The following is a 14489-nucleotide window of genomic DNA, read 5'->3' on the forward strand; positions in this document are numbered from 1 at the left end:
AATCTCTCTCTCTCTCTCTCTCTCTCTCTCTCTCTCTCTCTCTAACAGATTGGAAGAAGGAGTGAATCAGGGTGAGAGGAGAGATACTAGGGAGAGTTGGGTGGAATTGGTGGAGCAAATGAGTTGTAATGAATGAGAGAAGAATAAATAGAAAAATAATGATAGAAAATCTTTAATGTCAGAAAATAGAAATTGAATATGACTAATATTGAAGAACAAGAATTAAAATTTGGCTTGGGGCCACACTTTATGTAAGTATACATGAAAGGAAAAAGACACTTGAGAAATAGAATTATGGGGACTGGAAATTTGGCTCAGTTGTTAAGAGTACTGACTGCTCTTCCAGAGGTCCTGAGTTCAAATCCCAGCAACCAGCTGGTGGCTCACAACCATCTGTAGTGGGATCTGATAGACTCTCTGGTGTGTCTGAGGACAACTACAGTGAAATTATTATATAATAAATAAATGTTTTTAAAAAATAAATAGAATTCTGTTTACCTAGGAAAGACTGATCTCCTCATCTCCTGGTATAAAGTTACAAAGAAGAGTTTAATATCAACAAACAAGGGAAATAGACCTATTTAAGTAGTGGTTTACTGTGTTACACTCATGTTGCAGCACCTCAAAAGACTGTTTGTAAATACATAAGGGTCTTAATTTTGAGCTCTAGATCAATGTCACCAATGCTCCCTGTTACAGCATGTAATATTAAAAGTCCCCAACTAAGTGTTCAGGGTTTTTAGTGTGGTTATAACAAATTTTGGGGATTTCCATAAGTTTCAGCAGGTTAATATTTTAATACTGGCATTTCTGAGATACTCTGCAGGAACTGTACACGGGGAAAGAACTACCTGCTCAACAGGATGGCTAACTTATCTATTCTCTACAGGATGTCTTACGATATCTATATGTATCTTGACTCTGCTATTTACCCTGACTGACTGGCTGTGGATTTCTATAGGATGTTTGCTTAGGTGGACTTTGTGATTTTCTTCCTAGAGTTGGAGTTTAGCCCCTAGTCTCTCAGAAAATGGGGTTTCTTCAAAAACAGATTTGATTGGGCTTTCAACTGGTTGATTATTTTGAGTAGAAATCATTTTAAGTGCGATTAAAGATTGGTTGATATAAGGAGGGAAATTTTATTCCACATGTAAAACAAATCTATGGTAAATAGTCCAGTCCTCCTGCAGACTTCTGAGCACTACCTACATGTAGAAGCAAACATTAACTACCTGATGACTCAACTGATTCTGATCATTCAGGACAAACACCCTTGCAACCCCCTCACCAGAGATATTTGCTCTGCCCTATTGAAATATAGTCCATTTCCTGGGTCAATCCAGAAGTAGTAATTACCATCACCGAAGGAGGTACCTGCAATTGTAGATGCCAGAAGGACAGCCTGGTCCATGGTGGTTGAAGAAAGAAAATGTGGCAATTTTCACAGTGCCTGGGTATTTTATAAAAATGACCAGCTTCAACATTCAACTAATAAAGACATGGTTTTAATATAAATTTTAATGAAACTAACATGAAAAGGATGTGGAAGAAAATGCATCTATACAGAATGAATTATAATATCATATGCACAATGGTCTAATAAATTAATTTCACATTTTTTATAATTTCACTTTCAAATATGTGTTTTGTATATGTTCATGGCAAATATTTCTATCCATCCACTTTTAAACTCAGTCAGCATCACAGGATTTTCATTGATTTTGAGTTTTCATTTATCTTATGCTTATTTGTATATAATATATGCTACCTACCTGTATCCTGCATTATTCTTCTGTGTCCCTGAAGGAGAACATACCTCTGATGGCCCCTGTAGAAAACACATATAAGATTTGATTTTGAGCTGACTGTCAAATCCTTTAAAAACTACACTCTCATTTCATATTCTTGGGTCCCTCTGCTTTGTACTAAGAACTTTTGTAAATGTTTACATCAATCTTTCTGTTCTGTCAAAAGCTTTATGGCACTGTGAGCACAGAGGTAATCACTACTTCAAGCATCACTTAGCTTGTAAATTTAAGGGTAAGAATGAAATTGGTGTCTGAGATCTAGGAGGTCTAAATAGATTTTTCCCCTGATAATATATGTTTAATGGCAATTTAATTTGCTGTAGGCTCGTTGATTTCCCTGTAACATATAGTTTACCCTATCAAAAATATGCACATCCTGTCAAGGCTGGGCCCAGGAGTGTCAGGGCCGGGAGGTGGGAAGGGGATGTTAGGGAGTGGAACACCCTTATAGAAGAAGGTGGAGGACAAAAGAATAGGGGGCTTATGGACAGGAAACCAGGAAAGGGCATAATATTTGAAATGTAAGTAAAAAATCCAATTAAAAAATTGCCCATGAATCTTAGAGCTTTATAGTTTCCCATCCCTGACTTGTGATATAGATGTTTCTTAAACTCATTGGTAAAGTTGTAATCATTATTTGGCTGACCTCTTTTATGATGATTAAAGCACAAAATTGTGTGGATTTACACACGCACACAAACATATACACACCTACACAGGGTGGCATTGCTTAATGCCTTCCTCTGCAGTATGTCTCAGAGGTTTAAGGTGACTTATTTCTTCTGGTTTCTTTCTGTATACTAATCCTTACATTGTTCTCTGTATCTCTAATTTCCATGCCTTTACCCTAATATCCTTTTTGTATTCAAATAAAAATCTCTTCTCCTTATGACCCCTAATTTATCATTCAAATGCTTGTTTTATTTAAAGAAAAGTTCAACATTCAAGATTTTATCTTTCATGAAATAAGAATGGCCTAGATCAAAAAAAAAAAAAAAAGACCACACATGTTAGAAAGAGTGAAGAGTAATAAAAATCCTTATCTACTACTAGTACAAATACATAGTTGTGTCTCCTTTTGGAAATCCGTGTGATTTTGCCTTGGAAACCCTGGAAATATTGAACCCAAGATTCAATCAAGAGTCTCTATCCTAGTATAGAAGTACTTACACATTCACATTCACTGCTGCTGTATTCATATCAGGAAGCAAGAGAACACAGCCTGTCCTCAAATGGGGAAATGGTTAATGAAAATGTGGTAAAATACACAATGGAATCTTACTCAGCTGTTAAAAACTACAATAGAACTCACAGCAAAAGAAGGAGAAAAAATTCATCCTGAGTTACCCAGTTCCTCAAAACACATCTCAGAAGATGCCTAAGCTCATGATTGTTCTACACACACTTATGATGGCTCTATTGCAGAAGAGGACCCTACACTTCTGTTGAACATAGAGAAGAAAAGCAGGCACATAAGTAAAGCCTTTATCTACTGAATAGTGTTCATGGTACTGAAAATAATTCTGCATGGTACCTGAAGGGACATTTAAACCAACTCAACTCTGTACTGTTTGATCTACGACAATCAGCGGCCTACATCATACTCTGCTGCAATTGTTGTAATTTCTTGGCAAAAAGCTACTACTATATGATGATCTAAGGTCTACACACTGAGAGAGAAAACATTTCTGACGTTGTTCCTAAGGCAAAATACCTAAGAATACAGCAAAAAACATGTACCATTGCCCACTTTAAATGTGTATCATTAAAATATTTCTAATAACTTTGTTATACTCATAGTGGAATGTACTACTGCACCTTCATCATAAAATCTAAAATATACTGTAAATAGGGCCAGATACAGAAATCCATATCTGCATAGTGTGCAGCATTTAAGACCTTGGACCATTCTGTTCATAAATCAATATTGCAATCCAAAGTTCTCCTTCATGGCTCAGCAAACTCTGTAGAAGTCACTGTAAAACGATAGTAAGGCCAGTGATGCTGGGAGCAATGCCAGCAAGGCAATAAGACATTTCAGATATTGTAGGGCTGATGCACATATGAACACATAAAGAAAATAACAACATGCACAGGGTCTGCTTAGGTCAATCCACACACTGACAGCAGGAATGGTATAAGATTTCCCACTCTTCCACACGTAGCTATTTCCATTTGACAAATTCTGCAAGTGAAAAAACTAGTGTGCCCAGTAGTACCTTACTGAGTACAGAATCTCCATGTAAGTCTTATTCCATGCAGTGGACAGACCACTCATGTGACTCTATATTTTTGTTATTGTTTTTGATTTATAATATATTGTATTTTTAAACATAATACATTTTTCATGTATTATTATTCTAGTTTGTATTTTAATTTGTGTTTATGTGTGGGCATATATCTCTCTGTATCTTTGTGCTTCTTCTGAGTTTTTTTCTTACTCCTTTTGTTGTTGGTTTTGTTTTATTTTGGTTAGTTTTTTTCTTATTTACCTGTATACTTTCTAAGGGGAGAGAGATTGAGAACATGAAGATTAAGTGGTTCTGTATGTGGCAAGAATCATTTATGAGCATATAGGGTGGGACAAAATTAGAATATAATGTGTGATAATTTTTTTTGAAAATTAGTAATTAACAACAAATATAGAGGTCGTGTTCATCCATCTTAAGGCATTAAAATTAAATTAACCTAGTTAGGGTAGATTGCATTTTTTTAATTGGTCAGAGACAAACATGTGGAATTCAATTCTCTACTTTTGCATGATGCTTCCTTTATGGAACTGTGATGGTTTTTATATGTTCAGCCCAGGGAATGGCACTATTAGAAGGTATGGCCCTATTGGAGTAGGGATGATCTTGGAGTAGATGTGCCACTGTGTGTATGGGCTTTAAAATCTTCATCCAGGTTGCCTGGAAACCAGTGTTCTGCTAGCAGACTTCATATGAAGATGTAAAACTCTCAGCACCTTCTGCACCATGGCTGCCTTGACACTGCCATATTCTAACCTTGATGATAATGGACTGAATCTCTGAATATGTAAACGAGCTCCAATTATGTGTTGTCTGTAAAAGAGTTGCTTTGATCATGGTGTCTTTTTCACAGCAGTAAAACCCAAACTAAGACAGAATATTGTACATAGGACTAGGATTTTGCTGTCATAGGACTAATGATTTTTTTTGGAAGAATGTGGATTTGGGGGACTTTGACATTGGAAAGTGGTAGAAGTTTAAATGGGGCTTAATGAAGCATGCTAGTACGACCATAGAAGACTTTCTTGCTTACAGGAATTTCATCTGTGCCAACCTGGCCCAAGAGGTTTCAGAGGAGAATTTCAGTATATGGCATAGAAACTGTTTTTTTGTGGCATTTTGGTGAAAAATGTGGCTGTTTTTTGCCCTTTTCCGAAGAATCTACCTGAGGTTAAGCTAAAGAGATTTATATTAATTGCATTGACAATGGACATCTTAAAACAGCCAAAAAGAGACTTTATACTCCAGTTAAACCTCATGAAGAGTGTATTGTACAAGTGTGCCAAATTTAGAAAGGAAAAATTCAAAATATATGGTTTAAGTATTAAAGGGGGATCAGAAAAAAATGGAACTGGATTCTGTGTTCAAGGATATTAAATCGAACTAAGAGAATGACCTTGTGGCAAGACCCTTCCCAGCAAATTTAGGTCCCTGTGTAGGAGAAGATGCCTTTAATCCCATAAGATTACTAAACAGATTACTAAATTCTAGGCTAGTCTGGGACAAAGCAGTTTCTAGCTGACAAAAAGGTTAAATTCAGTCAAGAAGTTATGTGCTTTTTTTCCAGCATTACCAGAGACAGGGCAATGCAGATTTCTGAGTTTAAGGTAAAGATACAGAGCAAAATCCAGGACAGCCAAGCTTAAGCAGTGAACAAGATGGAAAAGAGGAAGCTAGTGATAATGTAATAGAACACAACGGCAAAGTCCAGCTCTTGCCAGCAGTAGAACTCAGCAGCTTTGGCCATGAGGCTCTGGCTTGATATGCAAGAGGAGAAGGGACCTACAGGGATGATAGATCTGGTTAGCTGGAGCTAAGGTATTAGCATCGATTAAGAAGACAGAGAATCACTGAGTTGAAAACTTCTGTTTGCTTAGAACATAAAAGAGCTGTGTTCCAGAAATAGCCATGTCCATACCTCGTTCTCCAGCTGTACTTGGTAATGTATAAGAGTCACCCAGATGGTACTGGTTTTGAAGTCACGAAGGTTCATGAAGAACACCTGAAGTTCAGCACAGTGAGAGGCCATGGAAGGCCACTGGTGAAGGTGCAGCCTCAGTTGCAATTGATGGCCCAGGACTTCAGGGTTCATGCAATGGAGTTTTAGTTTGGTACCAGGAGGAGAGGCTATGAGAGCCTATTGGTGAAGCCTAGCTGCAGCAGAAGACAGCAGTGTTTTGGAGATCCCGGTACCATGAGATGGGCATGACAAACAACAGCAGCAGTGGAGTGGGGACATCTGGAGCCTTAAAGACAAGGTGTGTGCTCCAATGGACAGAATTGGAGAAGTGAACCAAGGTCTTGTGGTCACCCAGAAGATCATATTTGGATCACAGATACTGAAACAAGATGCTGTTACATTGAACATGCCTTGGAAACCCCAAGATGTTTTAGATGCCAGAGCCATTATCTGCTGAGGAAAGCTGCTAACAGGGAGAGGAATCAGTCCTGGAGAAAGAAGTTTGTTTCAGTCAACAAAGATAAAAAAGGCATTGGAGATTGGAACTAATTAGACATCAGCAATGGAAATGCAGAGTTTGTAGTTTGCAAGACTGGTTTCCTGTCTGTTTTGGGGGATTATTGTTAAGTGATTGGATGAATCTCAGAAAAGACTTTGAAATTTGGACTTTTAACATTGTTGAGACTGTTATAGACAAGAGAGAGTTTTAAAGTGAAGCAGGGACTGAAGGAAAGGTCATCCAGAAACTGCCCCATGTGAGTATTCATCCCATATGCTGCTGCCCAATCCAGTATCTATTGCTGATGCCAATACGTGCTTGCTGACATGAGCCTGATATGGACATCTCCTGAGAAGCTCTGCAGACTCTTATTGATGCAGATGGGGACACTTGCAGCTAATCATTGGATTGAGTATGGGAACCGCAATGGACTAGTTAGAGAAAAGACGGAAGTAGCTGAAGGGGTTTGCAAGCACATAGGAGGAGCTATAATATCAACCAACCAGAATACTATAGCTCCCAGGGAATAAACCACCAGAAAAAAACGTACACATGGAGGGACCCATGGCTCCAGCTACATATATAGCAGGGAATGGCATTGTCTGGTATCAATAGAAGGAGATTCCTTTGATCCTGTGAAGATTTGTTTCCCCAGTATAGGGGAATGCCCATGTGGTGAGGTTGGAGAGAATTAGTTGGAGTGAGGGCATCTTCATTGAAGCATGGCAAAGCAAGAGAGAGGAAAGAGGCAGGAGGGGAATAACATTTGAAATGTAAATATATAAAATATCCAATAAAATAAATACTTTAATAAAAAACCAAAAAAATAAATTTGGACAAAATGTATTTTTGCATCATGCTATATTTAGGTATGGTCTAAACATAAAAGAACTTCTGTGGTAATTATGATACCAACCTCAAGCTGTATTACAGAACAACAAGATAAAAGCTTTATGGTACTGACACAGAGACAGGCAGGTAGATCAATGAAATAGAATTGAAGACCCAGGAATGAATCCACACACCTATGGTCACTTGATCTTGGACAAATCAGCTAAATCTGGCCATGCGGAAAAGATAACATTTTCAACAAATGGTGCTAGTCCACCTGGAGGTCAACATGTAGAAGTCAAATTAATCCATTCTTATGTCCCTGCACAAAATTCAAGTCTAAGTTAATTAAGGACCTCCACAGAAAACACAGCATACACAAACTAATAGAAGAAAAAGAGGAGGATGTTCCCAAACACATGTGCACTGGGGAAAATGTCCTCAACAGAATAACAATGGCATATGCTCTAAGATCAAGAACCAACAAATGGGATCTCATAAAATTGTAAAGCTTCTGTGAGGCAAATAACATTGTCAATGGGACAAAACGGCAACCAACAGATTGGTAAAATCTCTTTACCATCCTATAACCAATAGAGGATCACTAATGAATATATATATACATATATATATATATATATGTATATATGTATATATATATGAATTCACGAAGTTCAACTCCAAAGAATCTAATAACCCTATTAACAAATTGGGGACAGAGCACGCTCAATTGAGGAATATCAAATGTCCTTGAAGCACCTAAATAAATGTTCAAGATTCTTAGGCATCAGGGAATTGCAATTCGAAGCAACCCTGAGATTCCACCTCACATCAGTCAGAAAGGCTAAGATAAAAGCTCAGGTGAAAACAGATGCTGACATGTACATGGAGAAACAGGAATACTCTTCCATTGTTGGTGGGATAGCAAGATGGTACAACCACTCTGGAAAGAAGTATGGAGGTTCCTCATTGAATTGGACATATTACCAGATGACTCAGCTATACCTCTCCTGGTCATAAACACAAATTATGCTCCAAGATACAACAAGAACACAAACTCCACTATGTTCATAGTATAGTTATTTATAATAGTCAGAAGTTGGAAAGAACCCAGATGTCCTTCATCAAAGGAATTGGAATGGGAGATTGAGAAAAGGGGATAACATTTGGAATGTAAATACATAAAATATCCAAGAAAAATAACAGTTAAAAATAAAGGAAAAAGGATAGATTATTTACTATAGCCGGATATGAATGTCAACTGATAGGCAAAGAGATTTGGGGTGACTTCAATACATGTTCCAACACTAAAGTAATTACACAGACTTCTATAGCCACATTATACAAAAATCATATACTAGTGTTTACAAGTATTTTTATGAGTGTTATGGAAAGTGTGAAAATACCTACCATAGATGTTATATAACACTTGATTATAATGTTAGCTTTTATGTTTCTTCTATTTACCTAATAATCTGATAAAATCCAAAATTTTTACTAGGTAATTGAAAGTATGTTAAGTAAGACGGACTTGAGTGACAAGTTGCTAATAAGGGTACTAAAAGTCGAAGATATTTTGGTTCTAGATCTTTAGCATTCCAAATATCAGTGATTGGAAAGTTTTTACAAGTCACCTAATTTCTTAGACATTTAGTTGATTTTTTTCTTTTATCGAGAGTTTCCCCTGCTGACTAAAAGTCACATTTTATACATTTAAAAATCTAATGTTGTTATATGTCCCATGATTCTAGTCCAGCTTCCTTACAATGTGATAAGTCAGAATTCAGTGTACAAATTTTTAGGAAAGCCATTAAGTAAGATTTCAGGATCATATCAATATTAATTACTCCCTTAATCCAGGTGTGATATCATTCTCTTCTGTTGTATTTGACATTATATTTATATGTAATGTAGAACAAGATTCTGATACATGACGGAATAACACTAAAGACCATAGTATGAATGACAGAGGAAACAATAGCAATTGAGAGAAGCAAACCTTCTATTAACCCACAGATTTCTCTACTTGTGTCATCACATATCAACATGGAATATGGTATTTCTGTTGTATTTATATATCTTTATATTTTATAAAATATTGGAAGTGAAAAAAAGCAAAAAGCGTTTATTATTGTTTTAGGTTTAGTATTTTTATTTTGGGTAGTTTATTTCATTACAAAATTTACCAAACATTGTTCTTAAGTAACAAAATTTTTGTAATTGTTATTTGTAACTAATAAATTTATAGGACCCATTATTTTGTGTTAGTTAGCTTAAGAGTAGAGATGTTAGAGAATTGTTTTTGGGTCCAGAAAGGAGTTCCCTGAGAGAGCAAGTCTGGACCAAGAGTAAAGTCAAGACTTGTACAAATCCTGAAAATCATCAGGCATAGGACAGTTTTTAATCTTTCTGTGTGCTTGCATGTTTCATGGCAACTAGACCTTATACTACAACCTCCATCACCCTTGATGTAGTTACTTAATCTGGTGGCCAAATTACTGCTTGAACCTCCTCTCTGACTATGAGGATGTAGAAGCACCTAGAATTCTTCATTCAATTAAAGCATTACTAGTACTTCATCCACAGCTAATGAGGTATATTCACTCTACAAACATCTATCTCCTATACAAGTGTATATAACTCTTTTTACCCCAAATATACAAGAGTTATTTCAAGAAAACCATCTATGGAGAAGGCCACTTACCCAACACTGATGCAGACCATGTTCCTCTCTAAACAAACTGGCCCTGCTAAGCTTGATTCTTTCCATTCCAATTTGATAACAAATCCAGGCCAGTAGATAGTTAAATTACAGAAGAGATAAGATAAGTATAAGTTATAATTTAAATTACCATCTTGGGAAATATGGAGCCTGAAGGGTTAATTCTAATGTCCAGGCAGGAATATAAGTGCAGGGACAATGAGATCAACCCACACAAAAAACTTTCAACCCAAAATAAGTTCTATCTATACAAAATCAGGGACAAAGTTGAAGCAGATAACCAGTGAATGTCCAAACTTGAGACATATCCCATGGCGAGCACCAATCCCTGACACTATTAATGACATTCTACTCTGTTTGGAGATAAAAACCTAGAATGACACTCCTCTGAGAAGCTCCACACAGCATGACAGAGAAACAGATGCAGAGACCCACAGCCAAACATTGCTCGGTGTTCTGGGGATATTATGGAAGGGTTGTAGAAAGGATTGAGGGCAAAGAAGGTCATAGGAAATCCACAGAAACATGAACAGAATCAGCTAACCTGGATACTGGAGTATCTAAGAGACTGAACCACCAATAAACCAGCAAACATGGGCTGGACTTAGGCCCTTTGTACATATGTAGCAGATATGGAGGTCAGTCCTAGGAAATCAAGAGTGAGAGCTGTCTCTAAATCTCCTGCCAGGTTGTGGAATCCATTCCTTTGCGTGGGCTTCATTTTTGCCCTCAGTGGGAGAGGATGCACCTAGCCCTTCACAGACTTGCAGTGTCATCGTAGGGGGATACCCAGGGAGGTCTCCAACCTCTCAGAAGATAAGAAGAAGGTTTTTAGAGGTCATCAATTTGGATGTAAAATAAATAAATAAATAAATAAATAAATAAATAAATAAATAAATAAATAAATAAGAAAAGATAAGTGAATTGATTGAGAACCTAGAATCATGACATGCCGTGGAATACAGAGATGGAAAAATGAGGGCTACTCAGTTTCCCAATACAAGCCTCACCAATAAAGTGAAAACATACCATTTTTTGATTCCTTATAGCAATAAAATGTAGATGTTTTCTGAAAAAAAAAACAAAAGAAATGTCTAAAAGTTAAAGATTATTCAGTATATTCCACAAATAATGGAAAAAACAGACTCTCCCACATAGTTCCTTGTGAGAGCACACTCCCCATTTACAGTGCAACATTTTCTGGATTTTGGCAACATTACTCATGCTTTTCTCCCATGTAAGAGGCACAGTTTATTTCAAAATAATTGCTATATTTAATTTATAATTTTATACCCTGATAAAATATTGTAAGAAGATTTTTCTGCTGCTGTTAAAACAAAAACAGGTAAAATTGTTACTTGCATATTTATTTCCCATTGAGGACACTTGTGGAACTACATTGTAGCCTATGGGCCTTTGAAAGTAAAAAAAAACAAATACATAATAAACTGTCAAGCAAGTTAAATGACTTTCAAAAGACTTAAATTAGAACATATTGATCATTTGAAGTAAATAAATTTTAAGGAAATAACCCATATTTTCAGTTCTTGGAAATTATCCTGAAAAGTATTCACAAAAAGGCAAATATAAAAGTAGGGTATGTGGTACTTGCCTTATGTGCATTTAATCATTTAATGAAATATGGTTAATGGAATTAGGCCAAAGAAATATGTTGGCATGTAAAATACCACACGAAGCTCAAAAAAAAAGGATGCCCAAAGTGTGCATATTTCAGTCCTTCTTAAAATGGGGAACAAAATTATTCATAAAAGGAGATATGGAGACAAATTTTGGAGCAGAGACTGAAGGAATGGCCATTCAGAGCCTGCCGGATCTGGGGATCCAGCCCATATATATATATATATATATATATATATATATATATATATATATATGAAACACAGACAATATTGATGATGCCTAGAAGTGCATGCTGACAGGAGTCTGATATAGCTGTCTCCTGAGAGGCTTTGCCAGAGCATGACAAATTCAGAGGCAAATACTTGCAGCCAACTATTGAACTGAGAATGAGGTCCCCACTGGAGGAGTTAAGGAAAGAATTTTAGGAGCTGAAGGGGTTTGCAACCCCATAAGAACAACAATACCTACCAAGCAGAGCTCCCAGGGAGTAATTCACCATCAGAAGAGTACACATGGACAGACTCATGCCTCCTGTTCCCTATGTAGCAGAGGGTGGTCTTGGGCACCAAAGGGTGGAGAAGCCCTTCGTCCTGCCACAGTTGGACACCTCAGTTTACGGGAATGTCAGGGCAGGGAGTTGAGAATGGATGGTTTGGAGAACACCCTCATAGAAGAAGGGTGAGGCAGTATGGGTTAGGGGGGATGTGTCCAGAAACTAGGAAAGGGATTGACATTTTAAATGTAAATAAAACATATCCAAGAAAAAAATAGGTAAAATGCAAGGTGAGAACAATTAGATTTTGGTTTTATGTATAAAATCAACTTTTCATTGAATTTTGCATTTTTTCTGGACTTTGAATTCTTATCCGCTGGTCAAAAATGTATAATAGTTATGTACATACATTCTGTAATATATAAAATATGTATTTGGTGCATTATATGTGCATATTACTCTGAATTTTTTTCTCAACTTGATTCAAGTTGAGTTTTCTGGGATTAGAACACATCAGTTGAATTGTGTCTATCAGTTTGCCTGTATACAAGTCTATAGGCCAATTTTTATTTGATGATTAATGTGAGAGGACTCCTCCCACTTTGTGTGGTCCTGTTCTCTCTCTCTCTCTCTCTCTCTCTCTCTCTGTGTGTGTGTGTGTGTGTGTGTGTAAGACAGACAGAGAGAGAGAGAGAGAGAGAGAGAGAGAGAGAGAGAGAGAGAGAGAATCATACACACTGAGAAACACATATATGTACATATGTACATCCAAACACAAATTTCAAGTTCATGTGTGGAAGCCTAAGTGCTACGTAAAGTATGCATTTCTCTCTTTCCATTATATGAATCCCAAAGTTTAAATTCACATTTTCTGACTTGGCAGACTGGCCCTTCTACAGCTCACACATCTATTTTGTGCTTTAACAATGATAGATTTTGCATGCATAAATAAATTTTTGATATTTTTTAGTTCATGAAATAAATTTTTCATTCTCTCCATCAAAATATTCCTGTATCACCCTCCAATCTCACCATTCAATTAATGACCTTCTCCCCATATCCGAATTACTATATGTATATATTCATATACACATGCATTTATACCCATGTGTATATCTGTGTATAACATGTTCAGTCTCTATGGTTTTACATGTATGTGTTTTCAGGGGTGATTTTTTGTCATTGAACCCACCAACTGATGTGTTCATTGCTGGTAAAATCCATCTTTCACATTCCCAATTTATTAAACTTGCATAAAATATTTTGTATACAGTCAAGGCTTAATGTATTTCTCTGCATGGATTTGTTTGTTCCAGTGGTATCATCCTTGTTAAGCAAGTTAGTTTGTCATACAATATATTTTGACATTATTCTCCTCCCAAATTTCTAAATACTCTCCATGCCTATCCATATAGTTCATGGCATATAATTCCTCTCCCCCCATTCCATGATTCTAAAGGAAAAAAATCTCAATATCATAAATAATGTAAATAAATCTGAAATATATAAAATAATACTCATTGAAAATATAGTGAGGAAAATTCAGACCTTAATTATTAAACATAGCTTTTCATGTGAAAAAAAGTCATGCATGAAAAGTGACATTATCAAAGATAAGGTGAGGGGTAGTGGTTCTGTGACTTCCGTATGACAAAGGGAGCATGTAACCAGTGCCAACATAACTGACCTTGTCATGTGTAGTTTGATATCATTACACAGGTGAAGGCAGACACAAGACAAAACAAAGCCTGCCATTGCATGAGAAGGAAGGGAGTCAGGAACAGATGTTTTAGAAGGAGAGGGAGAAACAGAAAGGAGGGAGGAACAACATGGAGGCAGAAGTAAATGATCATCTTCATGAATCTCTACATAGATACAGGTTGTAATGAATATTTTTAAAGGGATGTATTTCTATATGTCAATTTATTTTATCTGTGTGGGTGGTTTTCAACTTTATCAATTGGCTGTGAGTTATTTTGTGGATGTATTGTGGATTGAGAATTGAACATGTAAACCTGATTGTTGAGTTACAGTTTATTGAGTTGCGATTTTACCTGTTAGCTGGAACAAGGGAGTTTGAGGCTAGTAGAGAGCCACTAGGAGAGATAATAACCAGAGATAAATTAGGGTTCATGACTGATGGCCCCATGGGTGACGGAACTAACTCCCGGGATCAGCATGGCAAGGAGCCACGCTGGAATGACTCAGGGATTACCTGGGTCTGAGAGTACTTTGGGGGGAAGTGTGGATCCTTTGAGATAAAAGTACTCCACAGTGCCCTGTGGT

The 14489-nt window shown here is 36.7% G+C and overlaps 1 long non-coding RNA gene across 1 annotated transcript in view; it reads right to left on the bottom strand.

The window, feature by feature from the left end:
- Positions 1-14489, bottom strand: part of LOC120099825 (uncharacterized) — a 47102-nt gene that overhangs the window by 5942 nt on the left and 26671 nt on the right. The window contains exons 2-3 of the long non-coding RNA XR_005499107.2: positions 1773-1828; positions 1375-1450 (exon numbers count right to left, since the gene is read on the bottom strand). This is a non-coding gene — a long non-coding RNA (uncharacterized LOC120099825). The remainder of the gene's footprint in view (positions 1-1374; positions 1451-1772; positions 1829-14489) is intronic.

This window comes from Rattus norvegicus, chromosome 1, assembly GCF_036323735.1.
Source record: "Rattus norvegicus strain BN/NHsdMcwi chromosome 1, GRCr8, whole genome shotgun sequence".
Lineage (NCBI taxonomy): Eukaryota > Metazoa > Chordata > Mammalia > Rodentia > Muridae > Rattus > Rattus norvegicus.